Source organism: Jaculus jaculus, chromosome 4 (genome assembly GCF_020740685.1).
Source record: "Jaculus jaculus isolate mJacJac1 chromosome 4, mJacJac1.mat.Y.cur, whole genome shotgun sequence".
Lineage (NCBI taxonomy): Eukaryota > Metazoa > Chordata > Mammalia > Rodentia > Dipodidae > Jaculus > Jaculus jaculus.
The window spans coordinates 128,505,321-128,511,320 of NC_059105.1; the positions used below are offsets into that span (position 1 = coordinate 128,505,321).

The 6,000-nt window shown below is 38.0% G+C and overlaps 1 pseudogene; it reads left to right on the forward strand.

The window, feature by feature from the left end:
- LOC101612814 overlaps window positions 1–5,256 on the forward strand; it is a 28,724-nt pseudogene extending 23,468 nt beyond the window's left edge.
- The last annotated feature ends 744 nt before the right edge of the window (window positions 5,257–6,000 follow it).

A 6,000-nucleotide genomic window follows, 5' to 3' on the forward strand; every position in this document is an offset into this window, starting at 1 on the left:
GACTATACCATCACAGAATTACTAACCAGCAAATAACTATTAAATTCCTGTATTTCCAATTCTGACATCCAAAATCAGAGAGGAAATCTTTAGGTTTCCAATTCCACCACTCCAGATGGGCTGCTCATAGCCAGGTCAAAATTCCATCCTGAGCCCTCAACTCTCTATAGAAGCCATTGCACAGTCCTGATAGATCCAAAATATCTTCAAGTCTACAATGCAAAGCACAAGTCATCTTCATAGCTCCATGCAATTTCTTAGTGAGTCTCCACACAGGGATTTCAACCCTGATTCACATGGCTACATCTCAGTACCTTCTGGAAATATGTGCAATTCATGATCCATTTCCCTGCATTTTTCATGCTTCCAAAACGAATAGCAGGTTGGAAAAAGCTTCATCTTTAAAAGCAGAAGACTCTGTATTCCTACTTGCTTGAGCCTTCAATTGGTAGGTTTCATCTTCTGGCCTCTTTTCCATTGTCCCAATGCAAAGCAGTTGGCCCTCTTTCAATGGTGGTAATTTCCCTTAAAAATTGCAGCTCTCTGTGCCTTAAATTTCAAAGTTGCTTGAATTTTTCTTGTGATAAATTGTGCATCTTTTATATGGTTATGTTCTATACATTCTGCCAAGGATACTAGTTTGTTACTATTAAAATTTTAAATTCAACTTGTTCAAATTTTCAGGGCATGGTTGGCATACAGCCAGCCTTTCCACCAGTAGCCCAGTTCCAAGAAAGTTCTCTTCTTCCCCTTGGAAAATCCACAAGCTAAGCCTTTACAGTCCACAATTTTATGTCCAGCACTTTCAAATTCTCACCAGAATATCCTATAAATCTCTGCCTATAACAACACCAGATTTCTTCAGACAAAAATACCAAATCTTTCCACATTCCTTCCACAAACGTATTCCAAAAGACAAAAAGCCATTTGGTCAGATTCATCACAACAAACACCCCACTTTTTGGTACCAATACTCTGTTGCACTTATTTTCTCATTGCTGGAAGAAAAGAAAGAAAGAAAAAACACCTGACCAGAAGCAGTTGATAGGAGAAAAATATTTATTATGTGCTTACAGATTCTAAGGGAAGCTACATCATGGTGGAAGAACCTGGGTCACTACAGCATAAATCCATAGCTGGGAGAGAACTTCCAGCACCAGCAAGTATGAACATCCAGAGCTCAAACTGCTCTCTACACACCTAGAAGAGATGGCATGCTGGCACATACCTTTAATCCCAGCACTAGAGAGGCCAATGTAGGAGGATCATTGTGACTTTGAGGCCAACCTGAGCCTACATAGTGAATTTCAGATCAGCCTGGGCTAGAGCAAGACCCTACCTCAAAAACAATCCCAAATATGTATGTATGTATGTATGTGTGTGCATATATAGTTTGGATTATGTTATACTTGCATTAAATATTCTAGAAAAAATGCTTAAAGCATTGGCTGTGGTTATTTTTTCTTCTTTTTAAATTTCCTTGTGGTCTTTATGTATTTATTTTATTGACTTGTAAAATTCACAAATGTTAGGTGTATAGTTTGGTGAGGTTTTACAAATATAGAGACTCAGGTAACTGCTTACCAATCAAACCATCAAACAATCATGTCCCTTAAATAGCTCCCTCTTGCCCATTTATAGTTGGTGCCCTCACCTCACACAGTGCAAGAAGAATTAGTCAGTATGCTTATTTTAGTGACTCATGGCTTTTCCATAGCCCAATTCTTTTATTTAAATACTAAAACAATGTTGTTCCATAAATTAGTGATCCATTTTTCTTACAGCACTATGTTGTTCAGGGGACATTTATTTCCACTGACTTGCTGGTAAATATCTGTCCTATTTTCAATTCTGGGCTACTACTAACAAAACTTCTATGAATATTAGAGTGTCCACCTTTCTGTGGAAATGATTTTTTAATATTTTATTTATTTATTTGGCTGTGGTTATCTTTTCGGACACATGGATTACTTTTTAACAGGACACCATATGGTATTTCTAGTGTGAAGAAAAAGCTTTTTTTCTAATGTGCTAGTATGCAAACATTCTTCAAAATACTTCCACATTTTACATCAGGTATATGTTCCCATGCCTGATCCCCTAAATTCAGCAGAAATGTTGTAGGGCTGTGCTTGGTGATGTCTGGGTTAGCATGGCATTTCCCTGCTTCTCTCACAGTGGTGCTGCTGGTTATGCCTAGGGCTGAAGACAAAGCAGCAAGTACACTGACACCATGCTGCTCTGTTGACCTGGTAACTCACCCAGTCATAACATGTGTCATCCACTTCTAATTCTGGAGAGTTCCATGTTCATAATTATTTTTGTTTCCATGGCTCTAGATTCTCAGTTAGGATTTCTGAAACCAAAAAGACAGAAAAACAAAAGCATAGCACTTTTCTTAATGCACCTTCTGCATGAGGTGAGAATTTCATGAAGAAAGAAGATCCAAAGAAAGAATTCAACTTAGTCTTCTTAAACCAGGTTGAATAAATACTGGAGAGTTGTGGAAAATATGGCAGTACAAACAGGATATGAACTCAGAATACTAAACTGGGGAAGATGGATCCAGACCTTTTCAGGCAGATCCTTGTCATTCCTCCATCTTGGGAGACAGAAGGCAGCTTTCCTTCAAGCACAGGGAGAGCACCTTTCACATGAGGGACTTGTGACCTGTTTCCAAGAAAGTTCAGAGTCCTTACTACACCTGTCATTTCTCACACTCTGCTAGCTTAAACTGTTCAATATGCCAAGTCCCACAATAGCGTGTTATGAACCCCATCTACAACATTGAAAACCTTATTACTCAAGATGTGGGCTGAGGACCTGTTTCTACAAAAACCAGCAGTTTGTTTATATTTACTCCTGATGCTGAGCCTATAAACCACAGATAGCAGATTTTATGTGAGACTAAAGAAAAAGGTTGTCTTTTCAGCTTTTCACAATTTTACTATATCATACAGTTTACATATAACTTTATTTATAAGGAACTGGAAGTGTTAGTGAAAAATTTATATACTACTGCTACTCCTAGAGCAGGCAAGGTCGGCACAATCACTCACCCTGAGGCTGCATGGAGATGCAGAATTCTTAGTCTTAGTTGAACCTTCTGATTCAAGTCTGCATTCTTGAAAGGGCTCCAGATGACTGAAACACATTGTTCTTAGCACTAGAAATATCTGTGACCTTCTCAACACAGGCATATGGAACTAATGTGGGTACAGTGGAATGGAAAGGGAGGTATACATTACATATCCTTTCTCATCAGCCTGTTTATAAAATCCCCAAACAGGAAATGACTTGGTATCATATATCTCAAGTTTACTTATTTGGGGAATGTTTCCTACAGAAACTCCCTTTCTGCAAATCAGGCCCCAAGGGGTTTTCTCACCACATCAGTACAGACCTGCTCTCCTAAAGTCAAATCAATATCTTCTAGAGTAATTTAACCTTCAAAGATTTAATGGTTAGAGCAAATTTTCTCCCAAAACAAAAATTGGCCAAGTTACTTAAAATGCATATTGTGCTCAAACTGAGAAGAATTCAGTCCTACACATTAAAAACAATAAAAGTAATTATGCTTAACTTCCATATGATCTTAACATAATACAATCCTTCTAGTGAGCCTAATTTAAATACTAAGAAGGAAGCCACTGAATAACCACATTCACAATATCTTTCCACAGAATTCATTTTAATTAAAAAACAGGTGGTCCTGAGATTTCCTCTAAGGCTCTGTGTTACGAATTCCCATTGATCATGCTTTCTATAATGAAAGATTCAGCTATAAACCTGGAGGAAAATGGAATAGATAAATTAAAATATTCTCTCATTTTACTTAATATAACTTTAGTACCCATTAAGGGTTTATTATCATGACATTGACATTGGAAACAATAAAGGAAATAATTGATAGATTTACTAAGTAAAAAATTTAAAACATTATATATAAAACCTATATAATTCAAGGGCCTATTTCCTCTAAATATATAAGTTATATAAAGAAATAATGAAAAGATTAATATATCAAAAGAAAAATTAGGTGCAATGGGTTCTAGACTATAGGCAGCAGGAGGACACATGGCCCCATCCCAGCCTGACCTGGCTGTGACCTGTAGCCCAGGGATGTTACAGTGGACATATGGACAGCAGGCTACACAGGGTGAACCAGGTTGCACTGGCCCTGAGTGTCCTTCTCTGGAGGTTACTGCTCTGGTAAAGACAAGACACTGCATCAGATAGAGGTATACATTTTCAATGTAGCATCCTTTTGTTGGACAAAACTGTCCCCAAAGAGGCCCCATCTGTAGGCAGATTCCTGTGGCACCCTGCATTCTGTATGGACACCCAACTGTCCTCATTGGTGACACAGTCTTCCTTTGGTGTGGGCATAAGGATACTGAAGGAGTTTGCAATGTACTCTTTGCCTTTGATGTCAGTACTTACATGTGGTCCACTCCCCAAGTTTCAGGAACAGTCTCAGGTGCCTGGGATGGACATTCAGCTTATGTCCTGGACAAGATAATGTACAGTTTTGGAAGGAGGCTGAGCAGCTGGTGGACTCCATTTCCAATGACATTCATAAGCTGGATACCACCACCATGACATGGACCCTTGTTTGTACAAGGGACAACTCTGCACATATAAGGACTTTCATAAAGCTACAATGCTGGGCAGTCATATGTATGTCTTTGACAGCCAGCTGACCACTTTGGGACATTTTATTTCAACAATGAGATTTACTACAAAGATACTTGAGTCTTTGACTCCAGACCTAAGGCCTGATTGGACTGTCCACCCACTCCAGTGCTACATGAAACGCTCTGGAGCCACTCATCCTTTGGCTACAATGAGGAATTGTACATTTTTTGTGGCTATAATGCAAGGCTGTACTGGCACTCCCATGACCTCTGGAAATTTAACCTTGTGTTCTTTACCTGGAAATAGATTGAAACAAAGGGGCAAGAGCCATGTCCCCACTGGCACCAGTGCTGCTGTATAATGTTGATGACAAGATTTTCCTCTTTGGGGTACTATACCATTTGCTTGAGAAATATCTAGGAGATGAATTTGATTTGACCTCATAGAATATTTTGACTTACATATTTTGGACTTTAGCCATAGTTTGAAAACACGCAAACTGGCTACAATTCAGTATAACCAGGACCATTCCTATTTGCCCCATGACGTCAGATGGGAGTTCAATGCCACAACTCCCAGCAGCAGTATCAGTCACCCATCATCTCCTCCCATGGATAGGATGTGAAACTAAAGATCAATAGGGGTAGCTTTGGATAAGTGAGAGATACTGCCTTAAATAAATACCTTGCAAAGGTGAAAGATATTTATGATCACTTTGACTGATGATAAAGTTTAAATGTACTTGATAGTGTTCACCAGGACATGAGACACGATAATTGAGACATCCTGCTAGAAAGGTGAGTGATCAGGAAACAGTCCATCAAAGCTACGTGTTTAGATATAGCAATTCTAAGCTTTCAGAATTTACACTTAGAAAATAATCCTATCTCTGCACTGATGCTAAGCAGTCTATATGCACAGTAAGAGTTCTTGGCAGAATAAGCTGCATTCAAACCACAAAAACTGAACACACACTCTTGTAAAATAATATTTGATGATGGGAAGAACTCAAAAAACACATTAAATAGGGAAAACCATGAATGTAAATACATACTTTTAAATAAAAGATTACATATTGCAGGATAGTCTGAAAACTGGATAGAAAGTAGTAGAAAGGTTGTAATAGAAAGGTAGATAAATAAATAAATCAATGGATGGAGACTGGAAAGATATTTAACAAAGTATCAGTGCACTTTTATTAACTCTGATTGGTGTGACTGTGGAGATGTATCTATAATTCCAAGTTATACTATTTTTTGAATATATTAATTGCTTTACTCACCTAAAACATGTATTTGGTCTATGATTAAGTAGCATATTAACAGTTTATGTCAATTTCTCTAAATTCTTTGACCATGAAGA